The sequence below is a fragment of the Benincasa hispida genome, chromosome 11 (assembly GCF_027475165.1).
Source record: "Benincasa hispida cultivar pf3 chromosome 11, pf3_genome.v1.1, whole genome shotgun sequence".
Classification (NCBI taxonomy): domain Eukaryota; kingdom Viridiplantae; phylum Streptophyta; class Magnoliopsida; order Cucurbitales; family Cucurbitaceae; genus Benincasa; species Benincasa hispida.
This window is the reverse complement of record NC_143488.1, coordinates 14,793,795-14,815,106: the sequence shown is the minus strand read 5'-3', so window position 1 is coordinate 14,815,106 and position 21,312 is coordinate 14,793,795.

Here is a 21,312-nt window from a genome sequence, read left to right as displayed (position 1 = left end):
ATGAACAACTAAAAATCGAATCATACACACTCCTACTATGAACAATTAGAAACTAAATTTGGAGGAAAAAAAAAGTATTTAGAAAAAAACCAGCCTTCCTTCCCGGACGAAAATTGACTATGGTCGGAATCGGAATATCTTGGACCATACCCTCAAACAAATCACAGGCTTTTGGCTCCCAATATCACCAATCACCATTATTGAAATAATAATAATAATAAAAAGAAGTATCTGCTTACTGCTTCGTAAAATACCTTGAATAGAGAAGAAAAAATAGCGGTAAGTGTGAAGAGAAATGCATTCCTATCTCCTCTGTTTTTCTTCCACCAAACCTACAATGTAACAATAATTGGCCAAAACTTTCACTTCTTTTTTCTCTCCACTTCTGTTCAATTTTCTCCGTCGCCCTACTCGAGATTTCACAAGAAATTAGCTCAAAAAGTTGTGATTTGAATGTGCTATTAAAAGAAGTTAAAGTTTACTAGCCGAGATATTAAAACAATTGATCAAAAATGCTATTTGTGAAAAAAAAAAAGAAGAAAAAAGTATGGCTATTTCCAACAATTATCCATGGATGGAAGATAGAGGATTGAAGGAAAAGAGAGGGAGAGTTTGTTAAAATATGATAGTTTCTATACTTTGAAGTTTGTTAGTTTGAGTCCATGTATTTTTAATTGTATGATTTTTTATTCATGCACTTTCAAAATCTTAAATTTAGTCCCCATAGTGCAAGGTTTTTTTCTTGATTTTTTTTTGTTAGAAGTGTTATCTATTAGCATTTTTTACTATAACAATTTTGAAAATATATTCACATGTTGTATTTTCTTGCATAAAAATTATTGTTATTATTTTACTATAACAATTTTGAAATTTTTTTTTGAGAAATTTATTAAAAATACAAAGACTAGAATTGAACCATTAAAATTTTAGAGACTAAAATTAAACAAATTTTATATGGATATCACAATGACACAAACCGCAAACCCTCAAACACTAAAAAAAAAAAAAAGAAAATACCCTAACCTTAAACCCTAAAATGCATTTTTTGAAAAAAGAGTATACTTTTGGTTTTTTTGGATTTAAGCTATCTATTTATTTAATCTCTAAGTTTTAAAATGAATACTTTTGGTCCTTCGAATGCAAAAACATTTCTAAATAGTTCATTAGTATATTTTAACGGTTAGTTGACTTATGACAAAAACGATGTGATCCTTAGATTGATAATTATATATTATTGATTAGAAAAAATACGTTAAAAGAAAAACCTAGTACATCATGAAGCTAGTCATCTTCTTGCAATCACACGAAAGAGAAAAAATTTAGAAAAATAAATTTAAGAAAGAAGAAATAATTAAGAGTTTGGCACATGGTAAACTGTGATTGGACAATTGAATAAGATGCATAAATATGAGTGAAAAAAAAACATGATCGATCCAAGTATTTTTTCTAACACTACTGTTTCTTAAAAAAAAAAATAGAAATAAAAAGAAAAAATTAGAAACAAAACGTTATCAAACAAGTCCTAAATTTTTGGAGTCTTCAAAGTGAGCATTTTGAGCCTTTGGATAATTGACAAAAATGAGGGGAAATGTTTTTGCTTTTTGAAAACTCTATTTCCAGAATTCTTCTTTTTTTTAGCCACCAATAAATGTGAGAAGTCATTTATGCCCTTAATTGTTTAAAATTAAACAAAGGGATGGGTCCAAAAAACCAACTCGTGTTTTGAACAAATTTTCTCCCATTTCTCGATTGCTTAGGCTTAATTTCCATTTCATTCATTTTCTAAGTTCGGTTTGAATTGACTTGGAAAGAATTATATTTTTTAAAAAATTCATTTTTATTTAAATATTTTTTATAAAGCTGATTAAAATACATTTGAATAGTTATTTTCAGTGGTTGTCAAATACTTTAATTTCTTCTAAAAAGATTTATTTTTTAAATTAAATATTTGAAAATGTATTCTAAACACACCTTAACTCCACATTGTTGTGGTGTAAATTATTATACGTTGCGTTATGCTTACTGCAAAGTCATAGGATAAAATGATGTGTAAAACCATATGGTATCAATAACACGCTATGCATGGAAGAAAACTTGGGTACAACTCTTTTTGTGCAACACTGAATAGCAATTTGATACGTGGTAATTTATTTTTATTTTATTTTTAATGTATATAAAAAAGATAAAGATGGATTGGTGCAGTCTAAGCTGCACCTAATCATTATTCATATAGAAAAATATCTCGAGACCAAATTTATAGAAACAAATAATGCTAATATTGAATTAAAATACTTAAAAAGGGTGCAGAACAAGATCATAATATTGGTTGGATTGCAGCGAGTAAAGAAACAAACAATCTCCATCAAATGAAAATTTTCGTTTAATTTGGCAAGAATTGGAGTGCAAATTTTAGGTGGAGAATTCGGAGGGATCGGATTTCGAGGATTTTTTTCTATTTATTTTATGTTTTTTTTTTTAAATTGTTTAAATAATTAATATTTTCTAAAAAAATTCTATCTAAATAGTGAATTCCAATAAGAATCTCCTATTTAAAGAGATTTTTTTTTTTTTTTTTTTTTAACTTTCTAATAAAAACAAAGCTTTTAAATTTAGGGTCTAGGTTTACACTCATCCTTTTTGAGAATAAATATTAAATTTAATGATATTTAATAAATATCGTCTTATAAAATTATGTTTTGTCTAAAAATTAGAACTGATTTATATATTATATATTTTTAAAGAAAAACTGATATGAAAATATGGAATAAAAATATAATTTAAATAAAAATGAAATATGTAAATTTTAAGTAGGCATCATGCATGCATGTGACATTTAAAATACAAAGAAGGTACTAATCTTACTAAATAAAAATATAATAATTGTGGGGATGAAAATGCATGATATATCATACATTAATTAATATTTTTTTAATAATAAATAAATAAATTTACCTTTCACCAGAGTCAAAGATCACTAAACAACACTGTTTTAGAAAAATTAGAAGGGCTAATGGTCTTGATTGAGAAACCTGAAAAAATTTGAGAGAAGCATTTTTGGAGAAAGAAGATAATAAACCTCAAATCCTTATTGAAATTGAGAAAAATATAGCTCTTTTATACTCTAAGATTTGAAGGGTTGCAAATCAATAAATTTAAAATTAGAAAAAAAAAAAAACTACAATCTAACATAAATGATTGAGTTTAACATCAAAGCCAAAATTATCCACACATTCCTTAAAATTATTTACTATTAATTAATGTTTATCTTTATTACATTCTAATTTTTAATTGTCTAATTTATTAGAATCCCCACACCACACTAATTGAAAGGCTTTCTAGATGTTTAGTAAAAAAAAAAAAAAGAAAAATTAAGGATTATGGTGCGGAAAAGTTCATTTATTAATTTTTACGCGAGATCCATAATTTACCTATTTATGTAATGATTTAAAATAATAATTATTACATAATTTAACTTTTGAAAAAGTAAATTTATTTTAGGGAATTCTTATTATAAGAAAAAATAAAAATATTTTCAATTTATGGCAAAAACAAATTCCATTTTTCCTTTTTTTAAAATTACTGAAAATACTCTTCTTCCTTGCCGATTTTCCTTTTCTTGAAATTTCATTTTTCGCGCTCGCTCGTTGAACTCTGCTTCTTCGTCGATGTCGTGATTTTCCTCCTCGCCATTCTCAAATTACAAACACCATATTGATGTTCTTCCTCGCTTATTCTCCTTCTCGACACCATGATTTTCTTCTTCACCGATTTTCCTTTTCTTCAAATTTGATTTCTTGCGCTCGCGGAACTCTGTTCTTTTTTCTTCCTCGTCGAACGCATTGATCTTCTTCCTTGCTGAATGCTATTTTTCCTTCTTCCTTGTAGAACACCGTGATCTTCTTCCTCACCCATTTCCCTTCTCGATACTGTGATCTTCTTCCTCGCCGATCTTCTTCATCGAAATTCTTCCTCGACCATGGTACGATTTTTTCCTTCTATTTTTTGTGTTTGTAAGTGTACGTTTCTTCATCGAATTCGTTTATAGTACTGGTGGATTTTTTTTTTTTTTTATCTGCATTGCATTTATGTGATAAATGTTTGTGGATGAATTGTTGATGGATGTTTCAGGATAGAATTCTCGTTTTAAGGCTTTCTTTAAATTTTACAAAGTTAAACGATTAAATAGCTGTTGTTATGCAATCATGTAGATTTTTTACTACACTATCATGTAGAATTTGCTAAACGATTGTATAGCTAATGCTACGCGATCATGTAGAATTTTTTACACGATCGTGTTGCGTTGGCTGCATGATCGTGTAGGCGCTTGCTTGCTAGACGATTGCGCGGTATTGGATACTCGACACATCCTTGCGTGCTAAACGATCGTGTAGCACCATCCATCTATGGCTTCTTCCCCGTAGATAGATAGTTTTTGGTTTGACTATGTATGGATGTGAACATTTCTCTACCACTGATAGACAATGATACACATCTATCATTGTTTGTAAGTTATACAAAGTGATAGAGTTATATTACTTTCTATCAGTGATAGACAGTGATAGAACTCTATCACTGTCTATTACTGATAGAAAGCAATAGAACTTTATCACTCTTTATAACAGTGATTGAGCTCTATCACTAGTGATATACCGTGCTTGATATACTGTGATTGAGCTCTATCATTGTCTATCACTGATAGACAGTGATAGCACTGTCTATCAGTGATATACAATAATAGAGCTTTGTACTCATAGACAGTGATAGACATTTACCACTGTCTATCAGTGATACAAAGTGATAAGTAGTTATAGAGCTCTATCACTCTCTATAACAGTGATTGAGCTCTATCTCTAGTGATATACTGTGATTGAGCTCTATCATTCTCTATTACTGATAGACAGTGATAACACTTTATCATTGTCTATCAGTGATAGAGCTATATACATATTAACATCTTTCTTATACAATCTTCTTTTCCTTTTATTGCAGTAAATTAATACTATGCTTAATATTCTTCTAGTCGTTTTTTATGGTGGACAGTGGACTCATTACAATTCTTATGAGAATTATAGTGTTGCTGGAGTTTTTGTTGATGATATGATAGACTTCAATGGTTTAGTTAGTTTGATATTGGGTAAAATTCAGTTGGATGTTTCAAGAGATTTATCAGTATAGTTGGATTTTGGTCAAACTAATATTCAATCTGTATTTCAAATAAAGCAAGATAAGGATGTCAGTTGGTATTTGTCTTTGGCTAAAGATTCAGGGACTAGACATCCTTTAGTTGCTCATGTTAGTCATCATTCTGTATAAGGATCTTGTAGTGGTATTAGTGATAGATTGCTATGTTTAGGTTCTTCTTCTAGTTCTTCAAATGGTCAAGTTATACAAAATGTTGATTTTAATGGTGATTTGAAGGAAAAAGATGTATTTGGAAGTAAAGAAATACTGTGTAAGTATTTTTATGTAATAGTAGTGAATAAGAATTTTCAATTCAAGACTACACGGTCAAATTCAAAGTCACTTAAGTTGAAATGTTTGCAAGAAGGTTGTCAATGGTATGTTCGGGCATCTCGATACAAGAAGAGTGAGTTGTGGATGCTTAGAAAGTATATTTCCAACCATAATTGTTCAATGAATATAACTTAAAGTTGTCATAGGTAAGCTTCTTCATTTGTAATTGGGGACTGCTTGAAAGAGGATTTTAGTTTACCTCTACTGATCACTCCCTTCCTAGAGATATTGTTCATAAGGCTCGTACTAAGCTTGGTGTTAATATTAGTTATCAAAAAGCTTGGAGGGCAAAAAAACATATATTAAGATCATTAAATGGTGATGTAGTTGAATCATATAGCTCGATTCCACAGTTTTTTGAAAGGTTGAAAGAAACGAATCCAGGTATTATTTCAAATGAAGTATTCTTCTTATAAATTTTATATCACTGTGAATTGTAGATGGACTGTGATATTAATCTATCACTGTCTATTGATGACATATAGAAATACATGTCATCTTAAGCCTTTTACTTAGAATTACGAAGGTTGTTAGGCAGAAATTGCGTCGATCATGATAAGAATTCATGAGAAAAAGAGTTTGCGTCGATCAGCATGATGAATCTCAGCTAACCCGTTACTTTGCGTTAATTCTGCGTTCAGTGTTCTATTTTTGTAGCTAATGCAGGAAATGAACGCAAATGCAAAAACCGAACCACCACATAAACGACCGCATATGGAAAAACACTCAATCGCAAAGGCAAACGCATCGATCAACGCACGGATGTTGCGGTAATCAGTCGTATGCGTCCATCGTATGGGAGTTACGCTCGTCAAGCGAATACGGTCATCGTGTAGAGTTGCGGTATTAAGCAAATGTGGTCATTGAATGATTGTGGCTGCACGAAAATGCAACTAATGGGATCAATGCAAGGTAGGTGGAATGAACGCATCAACACATCTACCTCGAGAAAATCCAAAAATGATGTTGACATTTCACCTACCACGCCGTTAGTGGCAGAGGTTCAGAAAGGATGAACGCGCCGAATGTCAGACTCAGAGCAGTCCAATTAATGAGGTCGGCGACCCAAGCTCTATAAATAGAGGCTGAAGAGTTGAAATTCAATCATCCGGAGATTATCCCTCAACCGGGGACTTTCCCCTTGATCCAGACAAATGCGTGAGAAGATAGCTGAGAGTTCTTCACCTCTTTCATCCATTTCAAGTGATGATCGGAGCCTTCGACTGGAGCTAGTTCTCGAGAGAGTCAGCTCCTCCACCCATCCATGGCACCACCGACAACCTTGACGCATATCCGCTGGAAGCAAAGTTTTGCTTCCAACCAGTCATTTCTTTTTCCTTTCTTTTCCTATGATTGTATTGTATGACATTTTGAATTAAGAAATTAATACAATGTGTTTTTCAATGCATTTCTCTATTCCTTCGACTTCATCTCTATCTTCTTGCTTAGCATCTTTACTTTCATTGCAACATTTAGTGGGATTGCGTGGGTATTGCATACTTAGTCATGTGGATTAGGGATATGAAACATGTAGCAACCCACCGAGAGGTGTGCGTTGCGCAAGTGTGTGAGTAACCTTATTTGCTTAGTGTGAAGCTGCTGCAACGCCTGTCTATAGGCTAACACATTTTTTGTCTATGAGTAAAGTCAACAACAATCAAACTGCCCGGGAGGGTGAGTGGTTGGACGCATTAAGCAAGGTATGCATTGTTCACTAGGGATAGTAACAATCTTAGGTTAGCGAAGTTTATGCAGTTGTCTTGTATTATGTATGCTTCATTCGTCCATTAGGGATACTAGGGAGGGTAGTCTAAGGACGGGATCTAGTCTTGGGAAGGTCAGATCAGAATCTAGGCTCGGGAGAGTCAGATTAGAACAAATAACACAAGAGATAGGCGCTTAGGTATAAACACTATTTGTTATTAACGCATCGCATGCATCCTAGAGATATGATACGATTGAATGCGGTCACTTTGCTTTCATACATTCTGCATCATCGCATAGGACAAGAGTAGAGACTTAGGAATAAGCTCTATGGACATTTTGCGTTCAACACATGCGTCCTAGAATTAGGAGCACCGCATTTCCATTGGAAAATGACTTGTCGTGTATGGTTGTAGCATGATTGCATGGATTGCGTTGACTAGAGTTACCCTTGCGATCACTCTTAAGTTTTACAATGAAAACATCTCCGCATTTTATCTTTTTTTCCACACATTTATTTCATGTCAAGGTTTGTCGCATCTTTACTTTTCATGCATATTCATTGCGTTGTCTGTTAGATAAGAGTAGGAGTAGGATTAACTTAGCAACATCCCCTCCATTCTTTTATTCAAACCGTCAGCATGCACATCATCGTAAACATATAGCTACAAGTCTATGTGTTCGACCTCGGATTACTCGAGAAACTTGCGTCCATGTTATACTTGGCATGAATGCAAGAAAACTTGTGGCAGGACGCATGGTCATTGCATACATTCGTTAATACATTTTTCATTCCAACGCATGACTATTGACGCATGACTATCAACGCATATCTTAGGAACATGCATTGCATACCATGTGCAAGGGAAGTTGGTTGTCGAGTAAAATTGACTTCCAATTTCCCGTCATCATATCAATGATAGTTGTGCATCATTGTCTATCACTAATTGATTGTGATAGCCATCTATCACTGTTTATCTACCAATGATAGACAATGATTGATTTGTTACCATTATGACTAATATAATTGTTTTCATTTATTTTTTCAAGAACGTACACTGCTTTAAAGATTGATGTAAATCGACATTTTAAATTATGTTTCATAGCTATTGGTGCATCTATTGAGGGGTGGAGGTACTGTAGACCTACCATATCTGTTGATGGCATGTTTTTGAAGTCTAAGTTTGGTGGTACTCTACTATCAGCTTCCACACTAGATGATAACAATAATATTTTTCCCCTTGCTTTTGCTATTGTAGATTCTAAGAATGATGTATCATGGAAATGGTTTTTCGAACATATACAAACTAGTTTAAGGGATAGAGAACATTTAGTCATTGTCTTTAATTGACATTTGAGCATTCCAAAGAGTGTCTTAAGTGTGTTTAACAATGTTGAATATTGTGTGTGCATTCAACATGTACTGTGAAATTTGAAAAAGTTGTTCAAGGATCCTTTGATTGATCAGTTGTACTTTATTTGTGCTAAATCTTATACTGTTGATGACTTCAAGTTTAATATGAGATATATGGAGTTAATTTCTCTAAATATTCGTAGTTACCTTATTAATGTAGGACTTGAGAAGTGGTCTCGTGCATATTCTCGAAGAAGAAGGTATGAAATGATGACAAAAAACCCTTTAGAGTGTGTAAATTCTATTTTGAAAGAGAATAGGAACTTACCAGTTGCAAGTTTACTCGATGCAATTAGAGGTTTACTGCAACAATAGTTTCATGATCAAAGGAAAGATAATTTGTCAATGACAACAATTTTGACTCATTGGGCAGAGAATACATTATGCAACCAACATGAACTATCAAGAAGTTTCATGATAAGTGTTATTTATAAAATTGATAGGAGAATGGTATTCAGTGTGATAGACAGTGATAGATTTATATCATTGTCCATCAGTGATAGACAGTTGATACTCAGTAATGGATGTTATTCACTGATACTCAGACAGTGATACTCAGAATGGTATTCACTGATAGACTGTTATAGAAGTCTATCACTGATAGACTGTGATAGAAATCTTTCACTGTCTATCACTGATAGACCATGATAGAAGTCTATCATCCTAACATTGATAGATTTCAACAACTTTTTATTTATTTGTATATTTGGTATTTTTGGTATGTTTGTAATGTGTTGATTTCTTTTCTCATTTTTATTTATTAGGTTCATCCTATTGACAACGTTGAATACTCAGTAATGGATGGTGATAAACAATTCCTAGTAAAGCTTATTTTGGGATCTTGTAGCTGTCGAGTATGGGATTTTGAAAAAATTCCATGCTCTCATGCGCTTGCTGTTCTTGGGCTGCTTAACATGGATATTTATTCCTATGTATCTAATTATTATTACTCAAGCGCATTGTCATGGACATATATGGGTTGTATTCGACCTGTTGGAGTCCATTCAGATTGGAGAATTTTAGATGATGGTATTAGAGCATTACCTCCTATTTTTAAAGGTTCAACATGAAGACCTAAAAACCAAAGGATTCCATCTATAGGTGAAGTTAAAAGTAGTTCATTAAGATGTAGTCGTTGTCATTTTAAAGGTCACAATTCTAGGACTTGCAAACTTTACCTAATTAGTCAATGATGTAATCATTATAGTCCATTTTTTCCCTTGTATTGCCAAATAGATTGATATTAGAACTTATGAAAGTTCTTTTTGCCCTTGGTTGGTTCTATTATTGAGTTTGTAAGTGAATGAAACACTATCTTTATATGAATAAAATTATTGAATTTCTTTATTTATATTCCTTTTCTAGATTGAAACATGTGATATACCCATTTATACAAACACTGATATATACTGATAGACACTGATAGATTTCTATCAGTATCTATCATTTATACACACTGATATACCATTGTGTTGATATCCATTGATATCTTTCAATCCGTGTATATCACTGCTATTCTGAAAATGAAGATACTTGATGAACTGATCATGGATATTGATACTGAACTTGTCTAACGGTCAATTTGAAAGTCAGTGTTTCTTCTTTACCATATGATACAGTATATCAGTTTTTGTTATTAAAATTTATATATTGATTTCATTTTTTTATGTAAAAGTTGTTGCAATACTAGGATTATCCACGGTTGATTCATTTTTTGGCATTAAAACTAAAAGCATTATAGCATTATAGTAATTGAGTTGAGAGTTGATAGACACTGATAAATGTCTATCAATGTCTATCAGTAAACTATGGAATTGATAGACTTCAAAAATATATAATATATATTTAAACATTGATAGACACTGATAGTAGTTTAAATATATTTATGTCAAACCAAAAAATAGTTTGAGATAAGCAAATTGACAATATCAACATCCAAACTCTTGCAAAAATGCTCCAAAGGACTGCTTAAACTCTTTTAAATAGCTCAAGCGAAAAATGGGTGTTCAACTTCCCCATTCTTTGTACACATAATAAACAAGAAACAAAAATGGTGGTTCAATTTTCTTCTTTAGTTTCTTCCTCAACAACTTGTTCTTCAACATGCACAGTGGACGTGGGCCTTTGGCCAAATCCCTTAAACTCTTGTGTCTTCTCTTTCTAACTCTACAATCATTTAGAATTTACTAAAGTATCGTTTACACGATCGTGTAGTTCCTATCGTATCGTGTACTCGATCATTTAGCTCAATGTCCAATCATCTATACGATCGTTTAGCTCATTAGCTGTCGTCTATACGATCGTCTAACTCTAGTCAACTGTCGTCTACACAATCGACTAGCGCTTCATCCAATTGTTTACATAATTGAACTATCGTTTAGTTCTTGGAGCTTTGTCTACACGATCGAGCTGCCATTTGGTAAACGACAAAGAATTTCAAGCCTCAACATACTACCTCCTCTAACTCTTGAATTATTATTGACCGTTAAAACTGAGTGTTTTGTGATTGTGAATGTGAAGATCATAGTTCTCTGGGACAATAAGTGGTATCAAAGCTCAGTGAGCAGTTCTTTCCCCAAGTAAAATGAAGCTTACAATCATGTTCTTTTTTAATAGACCATCACTAACAGACATTTATAGACTTCTATCATTGACCATCACTAACATACATTTATAGACTTCTATCATTGTTTATCAATGATAGAATTCATGATGTACCTAATAGAAATACATTGGACATATATTTCATAGTGGTTTATTCATCATATACCTGATAGAATTTTATCCAACACATATACAAAAGTTTATAAAATTGATACAATCACAGCAGATAACATCATTAGTATAAACTAGAATTCTTATAGATGTAGTTCTACCATCAATGTTTATTGTCACTTGTAACATTCACAAAATATCATTCACAAAATAATATAGTTCATTGTTAGTCGTATTGTAGTCTTTTTCAATAACTTTCTAAAATCAAGTTCTAACATTAAGTTTGAGAAGCTTGAGATTCAGATTTAGAAGGTTGAGATTGAGTTTGAGAGTTTAGTTGAGAGTGAAGGATCTCATACCGAGGGTTCCATGAGCGTGTTCAGATCGCTCCGATCTCACCGTGACTGAAATATAACAATATACATTCAACACATACAGTTATGCAAACAAAGACTAATTAATGGCATGCTACGAATAACAAAATAACAAAGGGACAGAGTTCCATACCAGTTGAAGACTATCTTCAATCTTCGGAACCCCAATTCAGCAGAAACCCTCCTAGTGATCTACCAACGCCCAGACGGGAAAATCGATTGTAGCAGCACGATCAACGCGAACTCACGACCACAATGGGGATGACACCACCACTAATGAGCCCCAGGTATTTTCGGAGTGAAAACCCAAAGGGTGGGCTTTGGTGAATTTGGTAGAGGACGGAGGAAAAACGAGTCGTGTATGCGATAAGCAAGTGGGAGAGAAAACAACACATCACTTTCAACTTTGCACCGATGACCCTCGTGCCATCCCAACCTTCCAACACATCACTTTCAACTTTCTTCCTTCAGCCGTATGGACGCATACCACCCATCCAACGCATCCAATGCATCCATTCAGCCTAATGCGTTGGTCTAACCTCCAAGGCATGTGTCACTCCCACTTCAACTTCTCCCTTGGCCTAAATAATCTCTCCAAGATCTTATGGCCAATGCATGGCAATGCCTAGCCCAACACTTAGTCAATTTTTCATCAATTAAAGCTTAACTCAAAGCTACTCAAGGAAAATCTATTCAACATTTAGAAATTTCCTTCACTTCAACATAGATTTTAACTTTCACTTTAGTTAATTTCCTTAACCACCTGCTTAAGTAGAGAAAATGGAAATTTGGGTTTCACACCCACTATGTCGAGGTTCTCTCATCTTGAGGTGGAACCAACCTACTGGATGAACTCCATTAACAACTCCTGTTGATGTAACAGGCTCTTCAACAACTCTTGTTGAAGTTTCAGTAGTTTCATTGGAAAGCTCACGCAACACGACTTTACATCGTGGACTGTGCTCCCTTATATGATCCTTCTCCAGAAAAGTAGCGTTTGTTGAAACAAACACCCTTTTTTCCGTCGGATCATAAAAATAATCGTGTACCTTTGGGTAGCCTATAAATAGGCATAACATCGATCGTGTTCTAACTTCTTGGGATTAGCCTCAAGCACATGTGCAGGGAAACCCCAAATGCGGAAGTGACGTAAACTAGCTTTACGCCCGTTCCACAACTCCAGAGGTGTTCTGGTAACACTCTTGGAGGGAACGCAGTTGAGTATGTACAACACAGTCTCCATTGTGAAACCCCAAAACGGGTCCGGTAAGGAAGCGTAACTCATCATCGACGAACCATGTCTAACAAGATCTTATTTCTCCTCTCCACTACTCCATTCTGCTGAGGTGTACCCAGTGCTGAGAGTTGGGAAACGATTCCATGTTCTATCAAATAGTCTTAGAATGCCGAGTCCAAAAACTCTCCACCTCGATCTGATCAAAGTGTTTTAATCCGTCTATCCAATGCATTTTCAACTTCAACCTTGAACGCTTTGAACTTTTCAAATGATTCAAACTTCTGTTGCATAAGATAAACATACTCGTACCTAGAGTAATCATCAGTAAAACTGATAAAATACTCATAGGCACCTCGGGCGCGCACATTCATAGGACCACAAAGGTTAGAATGTACTAACTCAAGAGGCTCCTTGGCTCTAGAACCTTTTCCAGTAAAAGGTCGTTTAGTCATCTTACCCTCAAGGCAAGATTCACACACTGGCAAAGAATTTTCTTCTAACTCTTTAGAAGTCCATTCTTCACCAATCTCTCAATCCTATTAAGATTGATGTGCTCTAAATGTAGATGCCAAAGTTGGACATTTTATTTTGGAGAAATTTGTCGGCGTTTTGATTGAGTTACGACAGTTCTGAACATTTCAGAATTATGGAGGGAATTAATTGCTAACGGCCTTAGCACATATAAATTAGATTCCAGATTTATTGTGTAAATAAAAACACCATCTTTATGAATAAATACTTTATTCAAATCAAAAGAGACAGTATATTTACATTGCTATAAACACTTTACAGAAATAAGGTTCCTTTTTAATTGAAGAATAATATATACATCATTTAAAATAAGAAACCTATTCTATAAAGCTAACTGGAGTCCTTCCACTGCCACAGCTGAGACGACGTTCCCGGTGCCTTACTCGCATCATCATCTCACCAGCCTCCAGTTGCCGCCAAGATCTAATCCCCCTAAAAAGAAGAACAAACATGGTTAGTGGCACCTGAATCAATTATCTAGGCAGAATCATCATTCTCCACTAAACAAGTATCAAGCACAAGTAAATCACATTTACCTTTATCCGTCTTGGCCTTAGCCTTGGCTGCTTTCTTCTCTTTTAGATACCGAGGACAATTCTTCTTCCAGTGTCCATCTTGGTTGCAGTGGAAACACTTTCCTTTAGCAACTTGTGGACGCCTCCTTGGGGCAATAGGCAGTTGATTAGCAGGTGTCTTCCCTTTACCCTTACCACCCTTCTTCTTCTTCCCCTTTGCAGAGTTAGAAGAGGAAGGTGCAGACTTCGTTCTTGAGGTTGAACCTCTATGGAACGTCCTAGAGGATGAAACAACATTTGCCTCACCCTTCTACCTCTCTTTACTGATGTGTGTCTGCAACTTGTTGAGGAGAGTTGTAAGGTTATATTTCACTTTGTTAAGAATCACATTACTAACAAAGTGCAGGAAGCTCTCCGGTAAAGAATGCAGGATTATGCTAACCTGGCTGCCCTCATCGATGGTAGTCCCATTCAACTCTGCCACATTAAAGTGGACCATCATGTTTAGCACATGTTCACGAACAGAGGTGCCTTTTTACATTTTGGAGTTGAATATGTATTTAAGAGCCCTCATGCATAAGCTGTTCAGACGGTTGTCCAAACATCCCCCGCAGGGACTCTATGATCTCACGCGCTGAGACCATAGGCTCATGTTTCTTAGCCAAGACTTCAAAAAAACTTGCCAAGATGTAAGCTCGGGCCTTCTTATTCACCCTTGTCCATCGCTCGTATGCCTCTCGAACATTTCGAGCGGCATTTGGAGCTGGAATAGGAAGGCAAGCCTCCGTGAGAGCGAACATGAGATCCTCGATGATTAGGATCGTCGTGATCATGTGTTTCCATGTTGCAAAATTATTGCCAATAAGTTTTTCGGCGCTTAACAACGATAATGTGGCTGTTGGCATTTGAAAATGTTGCTTAAAATACGAAAAAAACTTTATTAGATTTTGTAAAACTAATTTTAAACCAATCAGTTTTGCAAAACAGTTTCAAGTACCCTAAGTTGTAGATTACTATTTTGCAATGATGCCCTAGTGAATTAGGACAAACGCCACCGGTGGGGTGATCAGTTGCCCTTTCGCTGGGATGAGACATTCTCAACCATTAGGCAGAACCAACTCTTGGAACTGAACCTAACAGCCACTATTTTTCGGTCCAGAATCGTTAACCTTTAACTATTCCACGTAAGTGTAACCCCTTGCGTTCGGTGCCAAAGTCCTGCTCTAATGCGCTTACCGTAGGGAAAAGACAGATTAAGACAAGAGATTAAGTTACATTATCCTCTTACAAGAGATCAAATAAAGAAACGTGCAAAACTGCCATCCTTTAGGGGGATACTCCCAGGGTGCCTCGAGGCGATGCGTAGTAACTTTATTCAACCTAACGTGGGAGACCGAGGGATATGCTGTCGCACTTCCCGCTCCCACTTACTATGAACATTCTTTCCATCCACTTTGATATTGACCTATCCAAACACCATCCGTTAGGGGGACACACCAAAGGTGCCACGAGGCCGAGGATAGATTTAAGTGAATCCGACTATTGATTTTAGGAGAAAAGTGAAAGGTTTAAGTGAAGCATCTCATGCCCCAAGTACCTCCCACTGAATGTTCTACCTAGGGATTCATTACCCTAGACAATCCGACTATTGATTTTAGTCTAAGTCGTCTTTTTAAACTCTACTCATAAACAACGTTTGTCTATGAAATATGAACAAGTTTAAGTAGTCACATTTAAACACTTTAATGGACTGTGCCTAACTTGCATGCATGCATCAAATCTATCTAATTCACCTTTCCAGGTAAGTTCCTAAGTAGGAGTGTTACGTTTCCGTCAACTTAAATACCCCAGCCTAGACAGAACCCGCCTTGGACAAAAGGTTCCTTATAGATAGATTTGCTACACTTTAACTTATTTGCCAATTTAATCCTATTAAACTGATTAAAAGATTAAAGCCTTAGTGTTGCTAATTGTATTAGAATCGTGATCTTAGGTCTATGTGATCCAAGTTTTAAACACTTTAAAAACATGAATTAAACCTAAGTGAGCATGCATGTCTTTCTTATTTCTTTTAGTTCTAATTTCTCTTTAACTTTTAAAAAGAAACAACTAAAACCATTGCGCACAATGAGGTGTTTATAACATTTATAAATTAACTTATGTGTCATGCTTCATGCAATGTCCGGTCATTACTATATATAAATTTTATATAAAGCATAACAACCAAGAAAACATGCTATCATTCATCCTTATACTATAACAATTATAATATAAAGATGATGCATGTCAATGTTTTTTATGCATGCATAAATATAACTCTTATATTATATAATGCATGAGCATGCTCTTACATAATTAAAATCATGCTTCTCTAAATTATAACAATTACAATAAAGAGATGATGCATGACCATTGCATAACCTAAGGTGGGATTTACTATATGTACATACCATATGACATATAAAACATACATCGCATGTAATAAACAAAGTATTAATGGATCGGGATGAGCCTTGACACAAAAAAACTGGAATAAAAAACCTTATCTATTACATTTTTCATCGAGCAAACCGGTTCACAGACAAACCGGGTCTTGAACCGCCAGGAGGTCTTCATCGTGTAGCAAACTCCAGTAGGTAGACGATCGTTCAGCGCGCACTAGACAATAGGAGCATAAGAAAATGATCGCGTAGACGATGACGAGGCTGCGAAGCCTGACTGTCCATGTGATCGTGTAGCGTGATGATAGGTAAATGATTTACCTTGAGTTACTAAGCGATCGTTTAGTCAGTTACTAAGCGATGAAGCTTGCTGTCCTAAACGATCGTCTAGCGCGCTCGCTTTAAACGATATGCGAGCGTCTCATCGTCTAATCGATGCGTGCAACTTGGTAAACAATTTACCTTGCGATGCTAAGCGATCGTTTAGCCAGTTACTAAGCGATGAAGCTTGCTGACCTAAACGATCGTCTAGCACGCACGCGCATTAAACGATACTCAGCGAACACGTACCCAATCGTTAACACAATATGATCAACTCTTGATTGCATACCCCGTCGTTTAAACAATGCGTTCAACCGCGATCGCGTACTCCTTCATCTTTACGATACGATGGACAATGATCGTGTAGAACTTCTTCTACACGATGCGATCAACCCTAGATCACCTTCTTCCTCGAAGAGTCGTAAGCTTGCCTAGAACTTTGACAAACAACTCAAAACTTCAAACAAACTTTGAATACATACTCGATAATGATTATTATTGCCCAAAAACGCAGGGGCCTTTACAAATAACTGCAAATGTAAAAGGATCTTAAACAAACTGAGGCTAATCATCCCGAAAACATCCATTAATCTGGCACATCCACAACAGATGTAACAATTAAAACAACATAGAAATGTATCCACCATGAATGTATATGTCATTTCGTTGCAACAGATGAAATCGGAGTATCAGAACCTGGTTCTGATACCAATTGAAGGATCTCATACCGAGAGTTCCATGAGCGTGTTCAGATCGCTCTGATCTCACCGTGACCGAAATATAATAATATACATTCAACACATACAGTTATGCAAACAAAGACTAATTAATGGCATGCTATGAACAACAAAATAACAAAGGGACAGAGTTCCATACCAGTTGAAGACTATCTTCAATCTTCGGAACCCCAGTGCAGCAGAAACCATCCCAGTGATCTACCAACGCTCGGTGGAATCGTCGATTGCAGCAGCACGATCAACGCGAACTCAGACCACAATGGGGACGACACCACCACTAATGAGCCCCAGGTATTTTTGGAGTGAAAACCCAAAGGGTGGGCTTTGGTGAATTTGGTAGAGGACGGAGGAAAAACGAGTCGTGTATACGATAAGTAAATGGGAGAGAAAACAACGCTATCGTATAGCATAATTTATTATCGCATAGAGGAGCTACACAATCGTGTAGGATTTGCTAAACGATCGTTTAGGAAAAGGTATACGATCGTTTAGCTAAATCGACACACTATACGATCGTTTAAAGAAGCTATCCGATCGTCTAGGCGACAGTTTACGATTGTGTAGGCACGAGGTATACGATCGTTTAGGCGGAGAACGCTATCGTATAGGCTCTCAAGTGATCATTTTGAATCACCAACGCGCACTTCACGAATTCTTTTGGGCGATTGAACGACCACGCGAAAATGAAAACATTTTTCATTTTAACCCATCGGTTACCATAACCAACGCTGCCCACTAACCCATGTTCAAACATGATATTAGGATTAATTATCATATAATTAATCAATTAACTAATTAATAAATATAATCATATTATATTTATATCCTATAGTTTGATATCACATATCTACTATAATATTTTCTCCTTTACTTGATATAAATCATATTTATATCTTATTTCCTCCAAAATAATGTATCTAATACATTTGCCAATTATATCATATATAATTAACCAGTCCAATTATATCATATATAATCGAATTTCCTCTTGTCAATTTGAACATTTCAAATTAACCCAAATACTGGTTCTCAACCTTATCCAAGCTACCCAGGGGACCTAATGGACCTGTAGCTTGAAGCTCCAACGGTACGTGAATAGCTGACTAAACTCTTTAGCCACGAGATCCACCATCCGTTAACTGTCAGTGATTCCACTAAAGACCAACATCTGAACTCTTCTTACCACATATATATTTCTGTGTCCATCGGATATAACCAATCATGAGTATGATGACCCTTCACAGATGCTCGTAAGTATAGCTAGGCCAAATTACCTTTATGCCCCTGTAGTTATATCTCACTTCTTAAGTACCATTGATTCCTCTAATGAACAATACACCAAAGTCCAATTATGTGTGAACACCTCTCGGGGCAAGAGAAGGTGTGTGGCGCCCCATCGTTCAAGCACCGGAATCAGCCCTTAAGGGAGCCATCTATCAATTTACCCCTGCCTCGGGGAAGGAGTGAATTCCATCTTGTGTAGCTGAGTTCCCAGCTCCCAAATCAGACGAATCCCCAAAATGGTAGGTTTGAATCGGCGACCTGGCCACTCGTACCCATACAAATTAAAGGATCGCCCTCAATGGCAGAAGTTTCCAACTCACTCAGAATTGAGGTCATGTTAGCTATGATCATCCTAGTGAAATGAAATCTCTATCATGAATGGTGTTATATAACGAGACGTTAACACTTCATGGTCAGGTCTTATACAAACTCTTTGTATAGGACGCCCCCGCTCGTATGTCCCCAACACGAATGATCAGGATCAGACCATCTGTGACAAGTCACAACACTTGTGACCATTCCACAAAGCGGGCCGCGTTTATAGCGTTATCAGGATAAAGTTTCCCTCCTATATCCATATACTATAAGCCATTTTAGTTATCACTCAAGACATGATCCACTTGTATGTCACCACATACATGCTTGAGTCACATACAGATAACTAGGGATTTTTTTATTTTTGGTAAAGCAAATAAAATAATGAACCGAGCAAAATACAAGATGTGAAGTAAATATCATATATTAACAGCATAAGTATTCATACATACTGTTTACAAACTACAGAACATGAGACTTTAGGGCATCAACCTCAACAGAGAGATGTTTAAGCTAAAGCTTGGAGCACTGTCCATCAATGAAGTCGTTTTAGTCTTTTTCTTCTTTTTAGGAGAGCTTTTTTTTTTTTTTTTTATTTCTTTTGCCTTTGCTGTTTGTTTTCTTTCTCTCTTGGACCTCTCATTGACAATTTTCCTGTCATCATCTAATACTTTTGGTCTAAACTTTGTACGTTTTCCTTTTCCTGCAGCTTCAACAACCTAAAATAATAGTAACAAGAAAGAAAGTTAAATGTTAGAATTTGAAAACTACATATCATGATATCATCAACTATTTATATATATGTATCAATAAATATATGAACATATTTGTGACAAACAAATTGATTTATCATAAAATCTCTCACTATATACTGTTGATAGATAGTGATAATGATCTATCACTATCTATCATTGATAAATAGTGATAGACCACTATCACTCTATTCATCATTATAAAAATTAATATGTACAAATTTCTAACTAGATATGACTGACAACAACTCTTGGTTACCTTCTTTTCTATTGGTTGTTTTCTTTTATTTTCATGTCTTTTTTTTCTTTTCATTCTCATCTTCTTCTTCAGTTTCTTCCTTATCAACTTGTTCATCAATATGCTCTTCTTGTTCAACAACATTTTTTTTCTTTATCAATAGGCTGTAATAAATAAAGTAATAGTATAGTGTTAGAAATTGATAGTATTTTATAAATATCATTAACCTTAATTAATTATATTTACATTTTTCTCATTTTGTTAGTTTTGATCTTTCTCCTTTTTTTGTTTTTCTTCTTTGTCAAATAGATCAAATTCTTCTTCTTCTTCAAGCTCAACTTCCTGCAATAGATTCAAAATTCTATAATATTTAAGAAGATAACCTATCGCTTTATTTTCTTTCATAGTGTCTATATATTTAGCTTATCCTTTTGCTAAACATGATTAGTTTTCTCTATATGTTTATCATCTTCAAATTCTTTTTCCTACAAACATGAGAATTAAGAAAGTTATAGAAGTATACCATACACTGATAGAATTCCATCAATTCAGTGATTGACCTTATTTACTTCTATCATGAATGTCTATCACTGATAAATATTGATAGAATTCTATCAGTGTCTATCACTGTTGGGCAGTGATTGACCTTATTGACTTATATCACAAAAGTCTATCACTGATAGACACTGGTAGAATTCTATCAGTGTATATCAGTGATAGACACTTCCTGTTAAAAGTCTATCATTTAGATTTCAACTTAGATATTTACCTTTTGCTGATCATCATCAATTTTTTCTAGATGCTCTACAACTTCAAATTCATTTTGCTGCAATAATACAATACAATGTAATGTATCATTGTTACCTAAGAATCAAGAAAGTCATAGAATTTTCTATTAGTGATAGACACTGATAAAATTCTATTAGTACGTATCACTGATGGGCAGTGATAGACCTAGTGATAGATCTAATTGACTTTCATGACAATATGTAACTTAATAGAGACAATATATAGCTTTACAGAGAAAACATAGCTTAAGAGACGAAGCATACCTTTTCCTTTCTATCCTCTTCCTCGAACACTGTTATTAATTCTTGTGTCTTTGAGGTTTCCAAAGGTAGAGGTTGTATATCGGCAAAATGATCTTGTGTTTGTGGTAAGACTCCTAAAACAAAAAAACATAAATCAAATATAAAGATAATGAAAAGAATGAGATTCCT